This window comes from Octopus bimaculoides, chromosome 2, assembly GCF_046866305.1.
Source record: "Octopus bimaculoides isolate indiv1 chromosome 2, ASM4686630v1, whole genome shotgun sequence".
In the NCBI taxonomy this organism is placed as follows: Eukaryota; Metazoa; Mollusca; class Cephalopoda; order Octopoda; family Octopodidae; genus Octopus; species Octopus bimaculoides.
In genome coordinates, this window is record NC_142929.1 from 85,019,981 (window position 1) to 85,046,154 (window position 26,174).

Below are 26,174 nucleotides of genomic sequence, written 5' to 3' on the forward strand. Positions count from 1 at the left end.
ATAAAACACAAAAATATGCAATAATGCATGTGTGTGTGTACTCGCGAGCATGCAAACAGACACACACATTATATAAACTGGCAGAAAACCATCTGGAGGGCAGTGTTTCTGCTTGCAAGACAAATATTGTGAACAAAGTTTTATAGTATCCCAGTGTAGTGAATAGAGTTCATCTGCAACAATTATTCCTCCCTCCAACTCATCTATCCACCCAGAAATTAGGAGCTTTTGTTCATTATGAATTTAAGAGTTGCTTCTTAACTAGGAAGTTCAACATTTCTTCTTTTTTTTTTTCTTTTTTTTTTTACTGAACAACTACTAGAAGGATGATTTTGAGATATGCATCCATTCATAGGTTTCCTAATGTACAACAAATAACCCCTTTCGTTATCCCTGAAGATCATTTTGGTTAATGGCACTAAACTGCCCAATGGCATCCAAAATGACAAATACATATTGAAATGAGAATTTCAGTGTAAATGTCGTCAGTACATTTGTGAAAACATGTGATTTCATGATGTAAACAATTGAGATTATTTTATACAATATGTGAATGCTGGAAATTTTTTCCACCATTTTCCCCCAGTTTGATTATCTGAAATGTTCCAGACAAAAACTGGATACCAGTTTCATAGTGAATTCAATGGATTTTTTAACAAAGACATGGTAAAATCTAGCAAAATATATGGTCAACATCAAAGACCCCTGTGTGTGATTATGAATTGGATATTTCTATTTTCAAAAGTGAAACACCAAAATTTGTGGGGTGAAAGCTACTACTAACATAACGTTGAGGAATTTAAATAGGTTAATGGAACCTGTATAACGAGACATTACCCACTCTGTTTTTCTTCTGAGGATGGGCCTTTGCACCTAAAATATAAAGGTTTTGTGAAATTTTCCGCATTGCCAGAAGCTTTTCTATTTTCCCTACTTTTCCCCTTCTTCAATGTTACAATGGTTCACGCGAACTACAGTGCTAAAATTTTAATGATTTTATATTTCATGGAATTTACCTATATTTATCTGTAATTAGATTTGCTTTCCAAAAATCATATCTTTTGTGTTTGGCTGCACTGTTTCGAAATTTTAAAATTAAGTGAAAATTTTCAGATTTGTTGAATTGATGTAATTTTTCACACTGAATCTCAGGGACTAATTCACTTGTTCTAGGAAAATTTCTAAAAAAGTTAGAGATTTAAAATTTGATAGTTTTTACCATGTCAGAAAACAGGATTTGGAAGCTGTCATTTTGTGTGACTGCAATTGTAAGATGACAAAACAATAATGTCAACAATGTGATGATAACATGTTTTAAGCATAAAGTTAGTAAAAAAACAAGTAAGCAGCACATATTTTGTAGTTTTAGAAATTCAATGTGTATTTAATACAAACAAAAAAGATTAAACATCACGTTTTCTAGTTTTAAGAGCAGAAAAACACAGCGTGAAATATCAGTTTGTAAACACGTGGTTTTTTGCAAACACTTTTCCAACGCTTGGCATGTTGCTATGGAAACAGGTGCTTCTGATTGGCTAAAATTAACCAAAATTTGCAAACTTTAAAAGCTATTAACTACTTATTTATAGATTTATAGCAGAAATGAATTTCATGTCAATACATTACATACAAAACTACATCAATACACCAAATTTCAAATCAATTGGAACAAAACTGAAATTGAAAAGTGGCAGCCAAACAGAAAAGAACCCCAAAATCACATAAACTTGACATACAAAAAAATTTTGTGTTGTTTTACAAAACCAGTCTAAATCCACTGCTATTTAGAATTTATTTTGAAACACCCAACAGGTATAGTTTGGTTAGAAATAGAGTTAATGACTGGGTTACTGTCATCTACTCTTACTGCAATAGTCACACTCATCTCAGAAAACTACTTGTATGAAGAGACCCTACAGTTAAAATATATTAGTAAATTAATAGGTTTTTTTTTTTTTTCAATTCTTACTCAATAGCACTTAGCTGATGCATACAGATGACACTGAAATATTACTCAAATTATTTTCTCCAAGTTTTCTTTCTCTAATTCATTAATAAATAAATAATAATAAATAATTAATAAATAATATCAAATTCTAACTCAATGCTTGAGGTAATCCATTATTATGCGCAAAAAATTGAAAGAAAATTCCAGAGAAATTTAATTGATAAAACACATAAGTAAACATACATGATGCATATAGGAAGTCTTTTGACAAGATCTTCCTAAAATGAGATGAAATTGTTTCTTGCACAGAAGAATGCTTAATTCTTGTTTTATGATCCTAAATAACATGTGGTTACTTACAGCAAAGGACTTTAAGAATTATGCACTTAAGTTGAGGTAATCGACTTAATCCCTTTGTCTGTCCTTGTTTGTCCCCTCTATGCTTAGCCCCATGTGAGCAATAAAGAAATAAATATAAGACTATAATTGTCTGCTGATATCTGTGCATATGTATGTGTGTTTAAATATGTAAGTATGTATAAAGTGAATAGACTGAGTGCATGTGTACGTAACAATATGTGACTGTGTTTGAGTGTGTATGTGCATATGTTGTTGTCTGTGTATGTTTGAATAACAATAGGAGATTATGCAATCGTCAGCAGGTATCTGCTAATGTGTGGCTTAGAGGTTAGGGTATTTGGCTCACGATTGTGAGTTCTAAAACCAGCAGTGTGTTGTTACACAGTACTCCTGCAGTTCACTCAGCTGGCAAAAGTTGTACCTGTAATTCACAAGGGCCAGCCTTGTATGTATGTATGTGTATATATATGTGTGTGTGTGTGTGTGCTTGTGTGTGTGTGAAAGAAGGTTTGAAAATGCAATTTTAAAGATGTTTATTCACTTGACTGGTTTCACTTTTTTTAGAAAAAGATTGTCAAAAGTAAAATGTAAAGCTTTGTATAAGCATTGTTGTGTTAAGTACTGATTGTCATAAAAGTATTAAAATACATATATACATTCTTTGATAATAATAAGAAAATGTTAAAAACAGTTTACAAGAAAGTATTTAAGAAAGTATTCAACAAAAAGTATTAGGAGTTCAATAAAAATCATGTTTGTTTGGTAGTATATATACACACTGAAGGAGATATATTTAAGAATTTACAAAAAATTGGAGAGGAACTGACCTGTCTTTTTGGCATTTTTTCTGTCTTGTGACATGAGTGAAGAAGAGTGATGAAAAGACTGGAAATGAGAGAGACAACACAAGGATAACAATGATGATGATGAATGAATCTGTTTTGGTTTGCTAAAGTTGTACAAAATATCAATCGAATAATTGACACACTACACAAAGACAGGTTGGTTCCTCTCCAATTTTTTGTAAATTCATAAATATATCTCCTTCTGTGTATATATAAACTACCAAACAAACATCATTTTTATTGAACTTTTTGTTGAATACTTTCTTAAAAACTTTCTGGTAAACTGTTTTTAACATTTCCTTATTATTATCAAAGAATGTATATATGTATTTTAATACTTTTGTGACAACCAGTACTTAACACAACAAATCTTATACAAAGCTTTACATTTTACTTTTGATAATCTTTTTCTAAAAAAGTGAAACCGGTCAAGTGAATAAACATCTATAAAAATTGCATTTGCAAACCTTCTTTCATATATATTTCCACTTGTGCGGTATCTTACAACTTTACTTTGTTTTATATATATATATATATATATATATATATATATATATATATATATAGTTTTGCTTTCTTGTTGTTTGACACAAACATTCCACATGTGTGTGCACACACACATACTTACATACACACATACTCGCGCTTTCCCTCCTTCTCTCTCTATTTCTATTAATGTGTTTGTGTGTATCTTTCTCTCAACTCTTTCATGCAAACCGATATATCAGAATATACACACACAACATTTCTTTTTGCACAGCAAGTCAATTTCTATGCTTCATTATTGTTGTTATATGATTTTCATCGTCATTATCATTACCTTTTTTGAATGGTTTCAATAGTCTCTCTCTATCTCTATTCGTCTGTTGTTTCTGCCGTTTTCTTTGTATTGTTACCTCTATTCTACATTTTCTCTGATGTTATATATATAAATATGTGTGTATAAATATATATATATATGAAATGTATGTATGAATACATACATGTGCACATGCACATGTGTTTGTGTAGTGTGTCAGATTGATATTTTGTACAACTTTAGCAAACCAAAACAAATTCATTCATCATCATCATTGTTGTCCTTGTGTTGTCTCTCTCATTTCCAGCCTTTTTTATCACTCTTCTTCACTGATGCCATATCTCTTTGTATGTTTCTGCTTAATAAAAAAACAAATACGAGTCGCTCATGTTGGGATGCACACAACAACAAAAAACTAAGGATAAAAGTACAGTAGAGCAGCAACTGTTGCTCCCTGTGTTTAATCCAATCTTCACCATTCTCCACTGCAAGTCACACATAATGTGGGAAATTCTGTATGAACAAGGGAATCTTGCTTACGTGGTAGCGCCGACTTGCTAGAAATAACAGTGAAAAAAATCACACAAAATGTATGACTTGTTTAGTTTTAAAGGATATATTTGATAACTAGCAGAGATACCCGGCGTTGCCCGTGTTACATGCAATTGAAGAATGAGACTTTTCTGTTATATTTTCTGTAAGGAACTGAAATACATATGATTCGAATTTCATGAAAATTGCACATGAGGGTTCTTTCCCTCTTTACACACCCTAAAAAAATTCTAATCATGAGACATGTATCCCATACTATTGATCTTTATGCGCATATTCCAAAATTTCAGTCTTCTGGAACCTGTAAAAAGGATTTTGCTCCTGAAAAATGGAGCTCATGGAGCTCTAAGATGTAGGAATGAAGGCCCCTATTGGGGGTGGGGGTGTTAATGTCAACCAGAGAAGTTGAATTGTTGGGAATGTTTTTAACTTGGGTCTTATAGTATGCTTGTATATATGTGAGAGTATAGTCTCACTTTAATAGTTTCAGTATGAAATTGAAAGTATTTGAAATTACAGTAGCAACATGTTACTGTTTCACTTTTGACAGGTAATACTGAAATAGTGGAATAGTTTCAGTGTTAAAGTGAAAGTATCTGACATTACAGTAGAGTGATGTTATTGTTTCACTTTTGACATGTAATACTGAAATAGTGGAGGAGATATGATATTACTGTGGGCTCGAACTATGCAAGAAGTTAAAAAATTTTTTGGCCTAAGACACTACATGGACCCTAAAAGGATTTTGCTCCTGAAAAATCGAGCTCATGGGGCTGAAAAATGTAGGAGTTAAGGCCCCTATCGGGGGTGAGTGTATTAATGTCAACCAGAGAAGTTGAATTATTGGGAATCCTTTTAACTTGTGTGTAATATGTATTGTCTGAATTTCTTTGAAATAGGAAATATACGTATGTTCACTGGGTTTGTAAAAGAGAGCAAAGCTACAGGAAAGCAAAAGACGAATGATCATGACAATCAGTCAGCTACCCTAGTCTAGTTGTTACTACTCCCCAATGTAGGATTCCTCACCATACAGGTGACAGGCACAGCTGTAAGATGCATTACGGATCTATAGCAATTGGAAGGGCATGACCCAATTGAAATAACGTGTGACGCTTGGAGTAAAGGGAAATGAAAGTGTCGCCTCTGGAGTTACCTATAGGTAACTGTGCAGAAAAAATTTATAATCGATAAATGTTTTAGAACAACCAGTCACTCATCTGGGAAGGCCTTGAAATCAATGTTATCAACTAGGGACTATGTGTGTCGCAGTGATAATAAAAGGACTCAAAGGAGGTCTGCAATGAAATAATTTTACTCAACACTTTGCAAGTGAATCAGTGGAGGCAAAGATGAGTCTCATTTACTTGACAATTTATGCACCACATTGCAGAAATCACAATGTAAGTATACCTGAAAGGATAGTCTTACACTGTTGTACCGTTGAATTACAAATAATGCTCATCTGTTATGTTCCGGTGACCCTATAGCTTCCAATGGTACAACTGTATTCATCTTTACTTAGGAAAAATGACAAAATTGTGGGTGTGAAGTCCCCATGAAGGGGTCTTTGTAACTTCTAAGAAGAAGAAATTTTAGAAACATTACTTTATTTGTGTGTAATATGTATGGTTAAAATTTCATCAACATCAAAAATATATGAATTTTCATGGGGGTTATGGCCGTTATGCATAGAATATAATTTCCAAATTTCATAAAGATCCATTCAGTACTTTTGACGTAGTTTTGGATAAGAAAACAAATGACTAATGTGTGTGTTTTTGTGCATGTGTATGTGTGTGTGTGATGGGTGTATATATGTATAGATATCTGTATGCATGTATATATATGTATATATGTGTACATATTACATGTACATCTATATATACACATCTACACATATGTATACATATACATGTATGCATATAGATCTATATCTATATATATATCTATACATATACGTGTACATATACATCTATATGTATACATATACATCTCTCTCTCTCTCTATACATATATATACATATATATACACCATTAAAGTGAAAGTATCTGTCATTACAGTATCGAAATGTGATTGTTTTAGTTAGTGGAACAGTTTCATTTTTAAAGTGAAAGTTTTTGACATGAGTGGTTTTGTTTCACTTTTGACACGTAATACTTAAATAGTGGAGGAGATATCATGTTGCTGTGGGCTCGAACTATGCAAGAAGTAAAAAAAATTTTTTGACTAAAACACAACCGGGGAACCTAAGTAAGGCATGTGTAAAATTTGAATGAAATTGGTTGTGTAGTTCTCGAGTTTTAGGGAGACAGACAGACAGACAGACACACACACACACACACAGAGTCTCATTTATATATATATATATATATATATATATATATATATATATATATATATATATATATATATATATATAGATGTAGTATTAGGCAGCGTTAAAAAGATTGCATGGGTTTAGCTGGAATGCAGCAAGTACTGAATAAAATCAAATTTTTTGATTTGAATGAAATTGTGAAGATAAAATCAAGTGCTCAAAAAATAGTATAAAGTTATCAATGATGAAAGTTAACTCCAAGTAATTCATATGCTCTCACTTCATTTAAAACATCATACTATAACTGTCTCAGACTACTGTCTTTTAAAATCTTGTTGAAATTTAGTATATATATTTTGATAAAGATATCATATCATCAGAATGAAAATTAAATTTTCTAAATTGAATGTGATTTCTCTGGAATTTAAAAGACCATTGGCAAGCTGTGGGAACAATAAGCAGGAGTAGGTAATTGCTAAAAACAGGATATAGTAAGTGGTACTAGCAAAACAGGAACTCATAGAAGGATACAAGAATTTTCTTTATTAAATATCTACATGAAACTTTAAGTATTTCTATATTCCATTTGCATAGCAAGAAAAATAAAAATACAAATGATACTTACTGACATTCGTCCTCATCTTTCTTTTTTGGTTGATAATTTTTTACCAATTTCCTGAAAAGACGGGAAAAAAATTTTTAGACAAATAAAAATCCAAAATAGTGAAATACTAGTAAAGTATTGTCTTAATGATATGCTAAAATAAAAATTGCAAAATTTTATTTGCTTTAACCCTTCCATTACCAACCTGCTTGCAGACATCTGGAAACCACCAAAAATGACCGTTTCATGTTTAAGTGAGAATTTTAGCATAAATCTCAGTAGTACATTTATCAAAACATGATTAAATGATGAAAACAACTAAGTTGCAATGTCTGAGATTATTTTACATGATATTTGAGTGCTGCAAATGTTTGGAAATTTGTTTCCTACTCCAATTTTCTGAAATGTTTCACTAAAGATGAAAGCAGGATAGCAGTGAGTTTGAATTCAAAGGATTTTCAAAAGAAGACAGAAAAATCTAGCAAAATATATGGCAAACATCAAAAAGCCATGTGTGTAATTATGAATTAGATATCTCTATTTCCAAAAATATAACAAGTTTGACAACAGTTCCAATAGTGATTAAAGAAATGAATGTGTATCTAGATGTAGTAAGAATTTGGATCCAGCTGCAGTCTTTCCATAGAAATGCAACTTAAATTATTTTTCCTTACTGTGCTAGAAACAACAGCTAAATCTCCCTTATATCATGCACATTTTGTTTGAAAATATTTTCAAATATTTTCTTTCTTTCTTTCTTTTTTCTTTTTTTCTTTTTTTTACCAAAAAGGCTTCTATAGTTTTTAAGAGAATAATGCAAAGAAAAAAAAAGGTGAAAATCAGTCCAGTGGGAGGTGAAAAAAATCACAAATTTCCCCTAAATTTTTTCATAAAAAGTTTCCTCCCACCCATCATTTTGAAGACTGATAAAATAAATAAAGTCCTGGTCAAAATGGAGAAAATCCAACTTATATGGGCGCTCTGATCTGAAACTGCTGTTTACAGCCATTTTTAATAGTCCATTAAAATTTCATTGGAATGATATCATGTTCCGAAATCTCAGGATTTATTTAGTTCTGTACCTACTATAAATATGCCAAAATTCAAGTTCCTGTGGCTTGTACCTTTGAATTCAGACATAGATGTGAAAACACTGCAAAATTGGTTGTGATGTAACAAAATAGGGTTTTACATAAGATTTTTTAAAATTGCCAAAACAAAAAGTTTCATTTTCAAGAACCTGAAAAAAATAGGCAACTGCTATACCATAGACACTATTAGTTTGTGTAATTTGAAGAAGATTATCACCTCAGTTTCAAAGATATGACATTACAAATATGACTAAATGCCTATGAATTAGTTACATTGTATTTTGTAAAATAAAATTTTAAAAATTCATTGAGTTAATATAACATATTAAGAATCAGAAGTCAAGACCATCAAATATCATTAAGAAATGTAATTAGCAAGGAAGATGAAAATATAGTAGCCAGGGTAAGAACATTGGGAAAAATTCAGGGAGTACTGCAGCTGGCAACAAATGTTTTTTTCCTCAGATTGTACAATGCATGTGTTAGAACTGTAACGTTACATGGTCATAGGAGATGGGCTTAAATGCAGAGGACTTGAGAAGACTGGAAATAAATGAAGCAAACATGCTCTGTAGGATGTAAAATCTAATAGTGCATGAACGACAAAGTACAAATGTGTTGAAAGAAAAACTGAGCATAAGAGGAATTACATGCAATGTGCAAGAAAGAAGACTGAGCTGATATGAACATGTGAATGTGATGCATATCGATGAGGGTAGCTGTATAAAGTGCCAATCACAAAGTGATGGAGCTTGTGGATGAGGGAGAGGCCCAAGAAGACGCGATGAAGCGATGAAGGCTGATCTTGGGATCTTGAACTTCATACAGGTGACAAAGGACTGGGATGACTGGCTTCAAGTAGAGCTCAAGAAGAACCACTTATCTCAGTGAAACTGATTCTAGAAGCACAATGTATATGTATTAATGCACAACTTATCTCTGCCTCCACCCAATTTACTCTTTAAGACATTCCCACCATCAATTAACTCTCTAACTACACTATTTTGCTGCTATAATTAAATGTGAGCAGAATTAAATACTTCACAAGCTTTTCCCAATATAGCTTACCCATCATACTATCAGGAAAGCAGTTTTGGCACAAACTTGGCAGACACGCGTCTCATACCCAAATCTTTAGTGATAATGGACTGAACTGAACTGCAAATAATCTGTACATCCTCTGATAACTCGCGGATAGTGATTTGATGATTTCCCCTCACAGCTGCATGCACATCTGCAATGTTTTTCTCAGTTCTGCTGGTTGCAGGTCTTCCAGGACGTTCGTCACTATTGACATTTTTTTTACCATCTTGGAAACATCTGAACCACTCGTACACTTGTATGCAGCTCATACACTCCCTGTAACTTTGCGAAGGCCTCTAGACAGATATCACCATGACAACTTTCCCACTCATGGTCAATGCGACAATCACACACTACACACATTCCTTCCAAGTACTGCTGTAAACAGTGGAAGTGAGCTAGAACATTAAAACTTAGTGCACATGCACAGCAGAGTTCAAGGTCAATCATTGCCAAGTGGCTTTAGCTTCGTTTCTATGGCAACAGTCCGGATACTTATTGACCAGCGTGCTTTAGCTTTGTTTCTATGGCAACAGTCTGGATACTTATTGATCAAACCTCGTATACTGTAAATATTCACACACATATTGGAATCAAAATATTAGAGCAAATGATCTTTGTAAAATGTAAACAAAATGTTTCACCTGTGAAATGATTCTTCTGAGTGTCCACTAATCCTATTTTATAGGGAAGCCTCTGCAGGCATATATAATGTAGTAGGATATGCTGAACATGATAGTATCAACAGTTTCTAACTAACTTTTCTTTTCAATGATAAGCCTGTTAATATTTATTTCAAGAACCTTTCCCAAGGTCTTATGTTGGAATAAAGAATACATATTTGATTAACTTTGTTATATTTCCTTCATTACAATATATATATATATATATATATATATGGAGAATTCACAAAAAATCAACAGACAAAGACAGGTGGTGTAGAAAACAAACAGATGTATTAGTATAATGCTCAGGAATATATATATATATATATATATATATATATATATATATATAAATATACACACACACACAAATACACATATATGTATGTGTGTGTGTATAAATACATACAAAAATATAAACACAATCCCAAACTGCCTTTGTATCACAGCTATTACTCTCACTTCACCTCCTCAATGATGTGTGGTGAAAATGATGCTCTCTTACCACTTCCTCTCTCTCTCATTGATATTACTTTCTCTCACTCCCTGTTAGTCGGTTATTACTCTCATTACTTCTTCACTGAATTAGTATTTTCTCTCCTCTCCTTTCACTTATACTACTCTTTCTCTCACTCCCTCCTACTGTGTGATTTTGGACAAATATATATACAAATATATAAAACACTATGCTCATTTCGTTAATAAAATTTTGTTAATAAAAATTATATTATACAATGAATGTTACATTGTAGATTATTAAAGTCATGTGATGCATTTTTTATATTTTTGCTTTTTTTTTCCAATTTTGTATAAAGTTAGATAATTAGTGGTAGTGTTTACATACAATAATCCCGACTATTGCAGGTGTTACATTCCAAAACCCCCTACATTAGGTGAAAATCCGCGAAATAGAAACAGTACTGTACTTTATATTTTTTATTATTATTTCTATAATTTGTATATATTTATTTTATCATAAATGCAAAACAACACCACAAAGGAATAAGCTTAAATAAGTTGGTTGAAAACTGTAGAAATGCATTCATATTACACACACAGACACCCTTAGTTTTATATATATAGATAAACTGTGATTTTATAAATATACCTATTATTTTAAGGAAATTAACTCCCGAAAAACATCAGGTATTCAACCAGTTTTCCTTGGATGAAACCATCCCTTCATGAAGTTAACACAACCCCTAATTGCATATCACCATCATTATCGTTTAACATCCATGGGTTGGACGGTTTATATATGAAATGGCAGCATAAGAAGACAATGTGGTTTTTGTCTCTTGAATTATTCCCTCTACAACATGCTGATAACCAGTGTTGAAACAAAAATTGATCCATCTGAGTAAAATATATAAGAAGTCCCATAGATGAAGATATTTTTTAAATGATTGTGTATATGTTTGTTTCTCTTTAATCAATTATATTGCTAAAGGAAAACTTAAACTCAAACACGTGTTCATAGACTTGAACTAAAATAATATTCATTAAAATTGTTTTCTGGTAAGCGATCTTTAAGTAAGTCTATTTTCGTTTTCTCTGATAAGACTATAAGGTAAGACAAATTTATTCTAATTTCCATACATTCTAAGTAAGTATCTTATTGAAAATTATTAAGAGTTAAATATTTTAAGTATTTTTATTCTAATCCTCAATCACTTTTCTTTCAGTTTTTCGTGCTTCCATATATAACCACACATTCCTTGCTAATATTTACTACCTGATCGAATGCCTTTCAAGTCCCTACAGTGTTAAATAAATATTTTATTTCTTTGTCAGCACATAACATCACTGTCCTCTCTGTCCCTAAAGTTATATATTTTGATTCATTGAACCATTGCAAAGTACACTAACTAGACTCTTTCACATTCTCTCCTTTCTCTTTCTTTCTGAATATATATATACATATGTATGTGTGTGTGTGTATGTATATATATTTACATATATATGTATATATATTCTTTTATATGTCCTAGCCTTGAGGTTGCAGCCATGCTGGGGTACCACCAATGTAATCACCTTTTGATTGGCCAATTCTATGGGATTGGCTTTTGGTGAAGGACAGAGTTCAATACTGCTGCCCTCTTTTGAGTAACCTGCCTTGATATTGGTTCATCTGGGATTTTGGATAGCAAGAGGTCAAGCTGTTTCTTGAAAACATCTACTCTCATTCCATGGAGATCCCTTGGATGTTTTGGCAAGGAGTTAAATAGCTGTGGGCCCTTGAATCCCAAGTATTGCAGTACATAGTCCTCACCCTAGATAAGACAGCTGGGACTTTTGGAACAGTGCAGTGAAGTCCATTTCGAGGTCTGCTATAACTCTCAATTCCAAAGTTTGGTGCCAGCTCCTCCAGTATCTTCCATACATGTATCACTGTGTACCTCTCCCGTCTTCACTCGAGGGAGTAGAGTTGTAGCTCTTTCAGTCCCTCTCAGTAGCTCTGCTGTTCCATAGATGCAATCTTCCTTGTGTAGTATTGCTGAACCACCTCAAGTTCTGCTATTAATCCTACAGTATAGGGTGACGACAGTTGAGAGCAGTGGTCCAGATGGCTGAAGACAAATGTCCTTCATAGGACCAACATAGTTTCCTGGTCCCTTGTTCTGAAGGTTCTCAGAATCCATTTGGCCATTCACCTGCACACTGCCACCATCTTGGTGACATGCATGTGAAACAAGACACTATTGCTCATATCAATCCTAAGATCATGCACCGTATATGATTCTAGGATTTCCGCTCCTTTTAATCCAAAGTATCGTTGTTGTGATTTCTAAGCACCAATTAGCTGGTAGTGGAGGGCTTGGAATTTGCCTATATTAAATTGCATGTAAAAATGTGTGTGCATGTGTAAGTATATGTTTATTCACACTATCTAGACTCTTTCTTTCACTTTCTCTCCTCAAACTTTCTCTTTCTGAATCCATTTTCAGTACATAACATCACTTCTCTCTCTCTCTCTCTCTTTCTCTGAACATCTGTAAAGCTGCACACTATTTAGACTCTCACATTCTCTCTTTAAACACTCACTCTCTCTCTCACTCTGAACATTCCTAATGTTATGTTTCAATTTTTTGAACCTATGTAAAGTACACTATTTAGAGTCATATGAGCAGTTGATACAATTTGCTCTCTTTCTCCCACCTTGTTATAGACCTCCTTATTTCTCCCCTACACATAACAACTCCTCTTGTTGCAGACTCATTTCATATTCCATCTCTCATTGAACTTTCCTATTTTTTATCCCTTCGACACAAACTTTTGTATTACTCTCACAAACTCCCTATTATTTTCTCTCTCTCTTTCTCTCACCTTTAATTCTACAAAAAATCAACAGATAGACACCAACAACTACAAATTCGTAGAGTCAGATTCAGGCAAACAATATACAAAAGATGTATCAAAATTGGCAATTTGATGAGCTCTATCTCTTTATTCATGGTTGGAGCATGAGTAAGGATTCTCTGTCCGACGACCTAATAGTGTCGGCCTTGAAGAGCTATGGTTACCACAGGTCCATGGCACAGATCGTTTGAAAGAAACAAGAGTTCATATGCCCCTATGCTCTTGTCGACCTACTAGGAAACATGATGAAGGAAACAGGAGTGCTCAATGACGATCCTAATGAAGGACAGACGGATAGTATCGAAAAAGCAACTGCCAACATGACTCACCCCAAAAATAGCACTGAAAAAGAAACTGTAAACCCCACTGGCCCGGAAAACAACACTGGCAACAGCAATGGCTGCAAGAAGAACAGTCAAAGCTGGACTGTAGTGAAATACAGAGGCAAGCAAAAACCTGACACAGCCAAGAAAACTGATGCCCTAAAGACAAAAATACAAAATGCCAAAAGGAAAAAACGAAGAAGCACGAGGACAGAAACTGATAGAGCACAGGATGTATGTAAATTTTACATAAATGGCACCTGTTATCATAGATAAAGGAGAGAGGGCTGCAGTTTTGGCCATCCCGAATCTTATTGGAACAACAAGCAGGGTAACCTGAAACAAAACCATCAAAAACAGAGGGAAATCATCTAGCATGGATCTGCAGACTAACAGAGCACCAACAGGAAGAAACGTATCTCAAAAGAGTAGGAAAAGAGATCAATGCATGCACTCTGCACCCCTCAAAAGGCAATATGAAGATACTTTACGAACTGCAGCTATCAAACGACAGTCTTTTCTTAACATAGCCCAGAAGATAGTGCAGCAGCTGACATGGATGCACAGGATGCAAATTCAAAGCCATGCATCTCGATGCACAAGACCATCTCAGGTGACAGGTCCAGGATGGCCACCACTAACACCCATACCGCACCACTATCGCACCCATATTCCTACTGAACACTGGAGGTAAAAATTCTCTATCTAAAAGACCTTGCTACAAGCAATCAAGCAATATGCATGGCACTCACTGAAACACATTTAACCCCTAATGTAACACATGTAGAAGTGCACATACCAGGGTATGCTGTATTTTGTACAGACAGAAGAGAAAGAAGCCATGGCAGACTTACTATGTGCATCCATGAAGATGTCATACCTCTCATATTACTGTCACATTCAAACTCAGTTTGCGACCCCTGAATAATACATATAAAGCAAGTTGATGTAGCTGTATGCACAATATATCATCTGCCAAATATCACAAAAATATGATGGCAAATTTAAGGATGGCCTCAAACACATGGAAGAGGTATTAACAAATCTAGATCAGAATATCAACAAACTCTTCCTGGGTGACTTCAACCGCCCACGTGTTAGATGGCCAGAAGGCCACATCCTCTCTGGGATGTCACTGCATGAACAAAAGCATGTAGTGTCATTACTTGAACTTACTAATATGCTGTTCATAGAGCAAGTGATACTCAGGCCAACCAAGGGAAACAACCTATTGGACCTTTGCATCATAAATAATGTGGACCTTTTTCATAATGTGAAGGTGACACCAACAGCGCTCTCAAATCACAACACTGTTGAACTAACTATGGATGGTCCTGTGTGAACTGCTGGTATCTAGCCTATCAAGAGGACTCGAATCTTATCCAGCCTCAATTTCTATAAGGCAAAATGAGAACCAATCCACAAAGAGATCCACAAACAAAACTGGTCCAACATTCTATGTATGCAAGACACTGACTTGAAACTCAGCCAGTCAACAGTGTAAGCTATATGCATTAAATATACCCCAGAAAGAAAGGCCAGTACTCCAACAAACAAGATTCCCAGGGACAGAAAAATCCTCATGAGGCACAGGTCAAAGATCACAGAGCAGCTGAATAGGCAACTAAAGAATAGGGAGAAGTCTATCTTAATACGGATGCTCCTAGATATTGAAAACAAGATCAAACTCTCTCACAAAAGGGAAAGAGCAGAGAAGAAGAGAGTGGTGGAAAGCATAAAAACAAATCCTAAAGCTTTCTATAAATTTGCAAAGAAAACAGTCACAACATAATATAAAACAGGACCATTGTTCTGAGGGAATGACTCACTGACAGCGAACCCAGGAAGGAAAAGTGAGATATTCAGTGAACAATTTAAAAGTATCTTCACTTCCCCACTTGGACACATGCAGATAAAAAATCTGTTTGAATTCTTTAATATTGCAGCTCCAAAAAAGGAGGCACCGGCCATCGATTACATCAACATTGAGGAGACAGATGTAACAGCGGCCATAGATGAAATGAGCTCATGTTCTGCAACTGGTCCTGATGGCATCCCAGCTATTCTTGTAAAGTCATGTAAGCAGGCTTTAGCGAAACCATTTCAGATACTTTCCCAAAGTTTCTTTGCAAGTGGTAAACTTCCTAAAAAGCAAGAAGAAGGCATTATATGCCCTATCCACAAAGGTGGAAGCAGAGCAGTGGCCAAAAACTACAGACTGATTTCTCTGACTTCACATATCAGTCATGGAGCGAATCATCAGAAAGAAGTTAGTAATGTTCCAAGAAGAAAATGACCTACTGGACAATACACAGCATGGCTTGTCCAGGAACAAGCTGTCATACACAAATCCTACAGCGCTATGACTGGGTTTTGAAACAGCTGCTTGACCATTCACATGTCAGCGTGATATATCTTGACTTTGCAAAGGTATTTGATAAGGTAGATCAAGGCATGATATGTCATAAGCTATAAAACCTTGGCATTACTGGTAAACTGGGAGAGTGGTTGCATGACTTCCTTAAAGAAAGAAGTCAGGTAGTTGCAGCCAATTGTGCCCTTTCTGAGGAAACTCAAATCCTAAATGTTGTCAGGAGTCAATACTGTTCATAACAGCCCTCTAAGGCATGCCCACGGTCACTTGAACAGCCACTGTCACTAGCTATGTTGATGATACAAAATTATCACAGGCAATAAAAATCAAGATGATGTTGCAAGCTTACAGTGGGAGCTGAATTTGATATGTAGGTGGGCCAAAATAAAACAACATACAGTTTAATGCTAGAAATTATCACAGGCAATAAAAAACCAAGATGACATTGCAAGCTTAAAGCGGGACCTGAATTCAGTATACAAGTAGGCCAAAATAAATAATATGCAGTTTAATGTGGGTAAATTTCAAGCACTGCACTATCAACAAACGAATACACTACAGCCTGCAATAGTCTGGGGTTCAAAGGCTCACAACAGTTCAATGCCCTGCTACAAAAACTAAGAAATTTGCATTAGTTGGAGATAGATATCTTCAAAACAGAACTAGACATCCTTCTGTCCACAAAACTGGAAGAACTAACAGTCTGGTATGAAGTGCAGACAAGGGCAGAGGAATCAAACTCCCTTATACACCAAATGGGACTACAACTGGGACAAAGGCACATACAGGAGTGGTTATATGAAACACCCCAGACTGAGGAAATCAAAAAGACCATGATTGTATTCCAGCATGACCACAGCCGGATCACTGAAACAAGGAAAAGGGTATATATGTATATATATATATATATATATATATATATATATATATATATATATATTTAATTATATGTATTTCTTCTATCTTAATGAATAAAAATTCTTCGGATAGAATAAATGGGTTAATAGAAAACAATGTAGCAAAGAACACAAAATAACTTTGGTGTTGTTCCTGTTTTTAAGGCAGGAACTCCTTGAAATGTTGGGTATTTGAGTATATTTAAAAATTTAAATAATGGAGAAAACGCATGTTATAATTGCATACTTTATTCCTACATATGTTTCAAAGGATTACAACCTATGTGATCCATAGGGATCTGTGATATTAAAATTGTAACCTTCTCATCAGGGAAAGCATGGGAATCATCTTAAATGTAAGACATTATGACCGAGTATGAAAACAATAGATGGATAAGGTTATGACGTGATTCATTTGAAAAAAACCGTTAGAGAATTGGACGCTACCGGATAGTAGGTTGGACAACACATACATATAAATGTGTGAAAATATACATGCATACATAAATACATATACACACATACATACATATATATACACACATATATACACGCATACGTCCACATCTACACATATGCACATACGTACCCACGCATATACAAATATACACATGTGTGCTTGTCCCCATACACACGCATATACATATATATATATACACACATGTATAAATAGAAATAGACACATACACATACACATACATATATATATATATACACATATATATATATATATATATATATATATATGTATACACACACACATATATATACATACATAAATACATGTATATATATATATACATACCTTTAAATATATATACGTACATACATATATACATACATATATATATATATATATATATTACAGAGATGTATTTGCATAGCAAGTGACCCGATCTGAGATCGTGTGCTGGAACAAAAACAATTACAGCGTGCAAGGTGTTTATAGGACATTCAAAAAACACACAAAAACCATTAGATTCGCTTAAACATTTAAATTTAATTTGCCAAAATATTTTTGTTGCTTTGAGACTGTGACCTGTTCACTGACAGAATTCCATGCTGCATCATGGTCATTTTCACTAATGGTCATTTTTATAGCATTTTTTTTATTGTCTTAATAACTGACAAGATGCCAAAGCAGATTTCCACCCCAACATCCGAAACATGGAGTTTTATTATTATAATTGTCACATATTATATTAAAGATAAATTCCTCTATTTACATAATATCGAGGTTTCATTCATTCTTTTGTTGTCACACCATTACTATGAATATACATGCATGGGCCGTGACTGCTGAGGACATGTGTAAGCTCGTAAGGAATCAAGCCAGTATGCTCCAAAGGATGTGTAATATCAGTGTGCATACTTGACAGAGTGTAAGTACCTTGACCGAGACCTTTGGAAATATGCTGTGTGTGAGAAGACCCGGCAAGCCAAGTGAGACCATAATCCAAAGCCTCTGCCAGGGGTGTAGCCAGCCCACTTATGTGTACCTTTCCTTCATTGGACACTAAACTCCACTTGTGAAGACCTGTTGAGGCAAGTGAAATCGAAATCGAACTAAATTCGACCACTGGCACCCATGCCAACCTCACCTTCATTGGACACTAAACTCTGCTTGCGAAGACCTGTTGAGGCAAGTGAAAGCGAAATTGTGATGGCACCTGTACCAGTGGAGCACTAAGAGCACCGTCCGAGTGTGATTGTGGCCAGAGCAGCTGTCTGGCTTCCATGCCAATGGCACATAAATAGCACCATTTGAGCGTGATCGTTACCAGCGCTGCCTTACTGGCACTTGTGTCGGTGGCATGTGAAAAGACATTCGAGCGAGATCATTGCCAGTGCCACTGGACTGGCCCCTGTGTAGGTGGCACGTAAAATACACCATTTTGAACATGGCAATTGCCAGTAGACCCTGACTGGACTTCATGCCGGTGGCACATAAATGAACCCACTACATTCTTGGAGTGGTTGGCGTTAGGAGCGGCATCCAGCTTTAGAAACTCTGCCAAATTAGATTGGAGCCTGGTATAGCCATCAGTTTTGCCAATCCTCATTCAAATCGTCCAAGTCATGCTAGCATGAAAGGCGGATGTTAAACGATGATGATGATGATTTATATACACACACATATATGCATATATGGGTACAGGATGTCACCAGCAGTAAACAACATGAAATATGAAAAGAAATAAGTTAAATATGCAAACAATGAGAGGAACAAATGGAAAACAGGGCAAGTAACACAAAGAACGACCCTTCATCAGTTGTTGGCTGTCTATCTACTCCTCATTTCGAGCATTCAACGACAATATGAGTCTTCAAAGACAGTTGCTCCCATAAATACCAAAATAAAATTTTGGATTTATGGAGGGTCAAAGTTGGGAACAAAAACAGGACAGTGGAGACATACAAGGAAACTGAACAAAAACAAACATAGAGACTTGTTAGACCGGAACGAGGGTAAAATAGCAAATGCTGGGAGAAATATTTCCTTTCACAAGAGAAAAGATAGAAGTGAGAGATAGAAGACCACCAATCATTAGGACATTCTGGAGGAAAAGAAAGGTGGACGATGGTCACATGTGAGGAACGAGAGAAAAAGAGAAAGAGGAGGAGAGAGAGAGAGATAGAAAACGGTGAAGGGGAGAAAAAGGGAATTAGAGAAGGATGGGGAAGTAAACAGTATAGGGTAGAGTCGCATCAAAAAGGTTAAGACAAACTTGGAAATGGATGCGTGGTCTTCAATTAAATAACAATATGAATAATATATATATACACACACACACACACATATATTATTTATATTATTATTTAACTGAATGCCATGCATCCATTTCTAAGTATATAAATATATAAATATATATATATATATATATATGTATACACACACACACACACATATATATATACATATATGTGTGTGTGTGCGTTTATGTCCCATAACTTAGTGATTCAGCAAAAGAGACCGATAGAATAAGTGCATTTTTTTACTGATGGCTCCAGTGTTGTTGACCGTATTCGGGCTTGCATTAGGAGATATTTCATAGATTTGGGCTGTCTTTTGCTCTTTATGATGGTGTGCATTTGGCAAATTGAATTCATTCTGTGGTCCCCCTCCAAACGCACACCATCGTAATGAGCAAAAAACAGCCCAAATCTATGAAAAGTCTCCTAACACAAGCCCAAATATACTCAACAACAACACTGATGCCATCAGTAAAAAAATACAGAAGACCTGTGGTATATGTGTCAACTTAACTGAGGGATCAGAGTTCTCTTTCAAACAGGGTTAACGTTTCACAGTGAAAAGCAACTTCATGTGCTTCAGAGAATCTGATATATGTTTTAACCTGTTCTGAGTGTCGTGAGCAGTACATAGGCCAAACCAAAAACAGTCTACGTCAAAGGATAGCTCTGCACAGATCCCAGATCAAAATTCCGATAAACAGAAAAATAGCATTCAGCGAATACATTGACATTTGCGCCAATAACAAACAACTCAGTTTCAGAATTTTTCCCCTCTATCAATTCAGGGATGATACAACCTGTAGTCAGCACATTAATAAAGAATCATTCTTCATCACAAAATATAAACCCCTTTTGAATGCATCCACCACAAATGACACTACCAGCAGGGCCTAGAATAACACACGCAAATATTAAAAACGATATATTCAAAACAATTACTTCACATAAATTTATTCAGAACAATTCCAACCATTACTACAGGTAACTTTTAGGTCACTTAACCATTTAAGATTCCACCAAAATTCTGTTACTGTCATACCACTCCTGCATTTTTATTATTCCTTGTTTTTCTTCTTCACCATCTCCTTTCTCTACTACTACTGCTGCTGCTGCTGCAACAATCAAAGATAAGAATTCATAGCGGACTAGCTGCTGCTAACTACCTAGAATCCACAAGAGTAAAACAGAGAGACTGAGACAGACTGAAAACAAGAAAATGTCCCTCACATTTGAAAACTATGGAAATATTTTTAGAAAAACAGTTCATTCAATTTTTCAACAATTTAATTATTTTTCATGCTTTACTATAAGTTGAAAAAGTCACACAGACCGAAACTGGTACTAAAATGTTCATGATGAAATTATTTTAGCATTTTCCACCTTGTCTTATTTTCAGTATACATATTAATTCCTGTGTTCCTTTTCAACCTTCTACATACATACATATATATACATGTATCATCATCATCATCATCATCGTTTAATGTCCGCTTTCCATGCTAGCATGGGTTGGACGATTTGACTGAGGTCTGGTGAAACCAGATGGCAACACCAGGCTCCAGTCTGATGTATATATATATATATATATATATATGTGTGTGTGTGTGTGTGTATACATATACATATATATATACACACACATATATACATATATATATATATACATTTAATTATATATGTATATATAATTATATACACACACACACACACACATATATATATACACATATACATATAATTATAATATATATTATATATATCTATATATTACATATATAATATATATATATACATATATTTATACAAATATATATATATATATATATATATATATATATATATATATATATATATATATAAATATATTTATTTATTTATTTATTTGTGTTTCAGTCAAGTGGCTGCGGTCATGCTATATATATATATATATATATATATATATATATATATATATATATATATATATATATATATATATATCCATACATATATTCATATATACATATATTTATACATATATACATACATATACAAGACTCATCTGCCCGACAAAATCGGACGTAGGGATACTGAGTAAAAATATTATCAATAAGCACATAACTATAATAGTTGATAAGTTGAAGTTAAATTTGTGGACGAATACAGACCAAGTCATTGGATGGTTCAATTCTATTGAGGACAAGGAAAATACTAAATTCATTCAATTTGATATAGCTAATTTTTATGCATCCATTAACCCGATCATATTGAATAAGGCACTATGGTTTTTTCATAATAAGGCAGGGCTTACTAGAGAAGAAATTAAAGTGATATTAGCTGCTAGGAAGTCCTTTATTAGTTTTACGGATACGTAAGGATACACCAGATGCTTTCGATGTCCTCGTGGGGAGTTCTGACTCCGCACAAATAGCTGATATGGTGGGTTCTTTTATTCTTTCTGAATTGGATGATCAATTTCCTATGATTAGGGGGGTCTATATAGGAATGATTGCCTTCTGTATATTAGGAATAGCTCCAACCAACAATTACAGAGAATTAAAGGTACATTGGCTAAATTTTTTCGTAGAATGGGGATGAATATCATTTATGAAGACGATATTTCTTTAGCAAATTTCTTGGTTGTGACATTAGATATTAAAAATGAGACATATAGACCATATCATAAACCTTCCACTAACCTGAAATATATCAGTAAGTGGAGTAATCATCCTAGAAAAATTATCGATAATTTAGTAAGAAATATTTCATTAAGACTTTCTAAGTTATCTGCAAATGATAGGATTTTTGATTATGAAACTCAATTCTATAATTCGGCATTAAATAGGGCAGGATACAAAGAGAAGGTTTACTATGTTGAACCTGATCGTAACAACATTAAGACAGATATGGATTATAAGAATAAGCTAAGAGCAAATAAGGAAAATAAACCCAGATATTCATAAACGTAACATAGGTAATTTAAAATTTTTTAAGAATCATACAAATGACTGTGATAACACTAAAGATGATAATATATGGTTCATAGTCCCTTTTGGTAGAAATGTTAAATCTAATTTGATTGCACAGTTTAGAGAAGTGATAAGTAGATATTTCCCAAATAATTCACACTATGGTAAAATTATTAATACACATAGCATTAGGTTTGGTTTCTCAAGCACTAAGAACTTAGCTCAAATAATTGCAGCTCATAATTTTAAAATAGTTAAATCAAAGGGAATTGGGGAGGATAGTGATGAGAACCCTGATATAAATAATAATAATAAAAATAATAATAATAATAATAATCATACTATGATTACAGTAACAGAGGTTAACCCCAGAAGATTGAAGTTTGAAGGCCCAAATGTGAGATTGAAGGATATTATTTATCAATGTAAGGTAATGACTCAAACAGATGTTAGCATATACGTGGGTTGTTCTTCGGGACAAATTTGTAAACGAATATCGAATCATTATAATACTTTTAGAGATAGAAGTAAAATAGTGAGTACTAGTCGTAGTAAATTCATTTGGGAACTGAAGGAACAAAAAAAGGCAATATTCATTAGAATGGTCAATTAATGGAAAACTTTTCCCTTATGACAAAGGTAAGAGATATTGCTCGCTGTGTAATCTAGAATTATTTTTTATATTATTCTCTAAGGGTAAGTTAATAAATAAACTCACATACAATGCTTTCAGATGTAGCCATTTTCTTAGACATACGTTTTTCTGGTTTAGATTAATTATAAATTTCAGTATGATCGGGTATTATAATATAATATTAGGTTTTAAAGACAGGATATATTAAATGAAAAATTTATCACTAATAATAAAATTGTATATTTGTGTTTATTTACTAAAGTTTCTAGAGATAATATAATATAGATTTTCATTAGTTTAGAATTTATTACCAGGAATCAATAATTCGTAATACTTGATTGTTTATAATTAATAATATTATGAGGGTTTTCTCCCTTAGACGGACTTTTATTTAAGGAGGAATTTGAACATGAATCAGACTTAGAGATAATAAATTTTTTTTTGGTGTTTACTTTTTACCCTGAGGATGTGTAAGGCAATTTACTTATTTAACTTGAATTGAGAGTTAAATTTAACATTATACAGAAATGTGGACATATGTAATAAACTTTAATATAAATGTATATTAGCGTCAAAACTCTTATTTAAATTTTTGATACATATATATATATACACACATATATATGTGTATATATATATGTGTATATATATATATATATATATATATATATATATATATAAATAATCATAAATATACAGGGATTAGCATTGAGTTGCTTCTCCAACATACTGAAAATTTAGAAATAGCAGTCAAAGAACTACTGATTCTAAACTACAAATTTTTCTCTAAACAGATGGCGATATTTATGGCACGCATAGAACAAAAAACCAGAGGGAAAAGCAAAATTTCCCTCTGGTTTTTTGTTCTATGCGTGCCATAAATATCGCCATCCGTTTAGAGAAAAATTTGTAGTTTAGAATCAGTAGTTCTTTGACTGCTATTTCTAAATTTTCAGTATGTTGGAGAAGCAACTCAATGCTAATCCCTGTATATTTATGATGATAAATGGTTTGACAGATAAAGGTTTATTCATACTGAACTACTTGGCAAAATTGTTAATTATTAATTCTATTACTAATTGACGATTCCCTGCCCTTATTCTTGTATATATATATATATATATATATATATATATATATATACACACACACATATAAAGCCAAAAAATGGAATAGGAACATAATGGACAACAATAAGAACATACAGATAGATGATACAAGGACAGACAGGAAAAACCAGAACGGATCATTTGTGGCCCTCTATTCAGTGAAGATTCCAATTATCATTACAGTTTCGGCCTGTTACACTTGAGACTGTTCAAAATTAGTAGGCCTCAAAAATCTATGCTAAGAGCATTAAATTTTGGGAAGAAAGCAAGCAAATGTATACGACAACACAAGCAAAAAACAAGAAAGCATTACATGATTACAAGAGAATAACAACAAGTTCTTTCGACTAATAAGGAGAAGTTGAGTTGAGCTGGTCCGTACCATGAAAGCCTTGAGGCACAAACATAGATGAAAGTCAGGAGATAGGAAAATAATGTGTTGTACAGAGAGCGGTCAGGCCAAGAAACAAAGACCATGCTTGTCGGAACCATGCTTGTCACGTGGAAAGAACAGAGAGGTAGGGGGTAGAGAGATTGAAGAATTAAGGAACTAGAGAGAGAGGGAGGGACAGAGGGAAAGGTATGAGGGGTATATATATATATATATATATATATATATATAGGTGCAGGAGTGGCTGTGTGTTAAATAGGTTGCTTACCAACCACATGGTTCTGGGTTCAGTCTCATTGCATGGCACCTTGGGCAAGTGTTTCCTACTATAGCTTCGGGCCGACCAAAGCCTTGAGTGGATTTGGTAGACAAAAACTGAAAGAAGCCCGTCATGTATATACATATATGTGTGTGTGTGTGTTTGTGTGTCTGTGTTTATCCCCCACCTTTGCTTGACAACTGATGTTGGTGTATTTACGTTCTTGTAACTTAGCGGTTCGGCAAAAGAGATTGATAGAATAAGTAACCAGGCTTACAAAGAATAAGTCCCTGGGTCAATTTGTTCGACTAAAAAGGCAGTGCTCCAGCATGGCTGCAGACAAATGACTGAAACAAATACAAGAATAAAAGAATACACATACATATGTAGCAAATAAGTTACAAGGTTGTCAAGGTATTAGTTCATTATGGCCATTTCAGGCAGCTTCATTTGATCGAATGGAGCCGCACGAAACGGCCTTAATGCACTAATACCTTGACATCCTTGTTACTTATTTGCTTTTTATTCACCTTACTTAAAGCTGTGCGGATAATACCGGAGTGATTTGGTGCCTCAACCTAAGTACCTAATTCAGCTGAATCTTAATTATTTATACATATATACATATATATATATAGATTAAATACATATTTAATCTATTGGATAAATATTTTGACTATCAATAACTTCTACATATTATTAATCTCTATAATAATAAACTATAAATATATTTACCCTAATATTCATATGATGCTTGTATACGTGGATAATTACTATTTATTATATATCTCTACACCTTCTATTATCTAGAGTATATTAATATATATTTACTTTCCCACTAAATATACATCGTGT

The 26,174-nt window shown here is 33.8% G+C and overlaps 1 protein-coding gene across 1 annotated transcript in view; it reads right to left on the bottom strand.

The window, feature by feature from the left end:
* LOC106872534 (cdc42-interacting protein 4 homolog) overlaps positions 1-26,174 on the bottom strand; it is a 298,471-nt gene that overhangs the window by 244,537 nt on the left and 27,760 nt on the right. Inside the window, exon 2 of the mRNA XM_052965856.2 lies at positions 7,451-7,501. The gene's annotated coding sequence lies outside the window, so the exon portion shown is untranslated. The remainder of the gene's footprint in view (positions 1-7,450; positions 7,502-26,174) is intronic.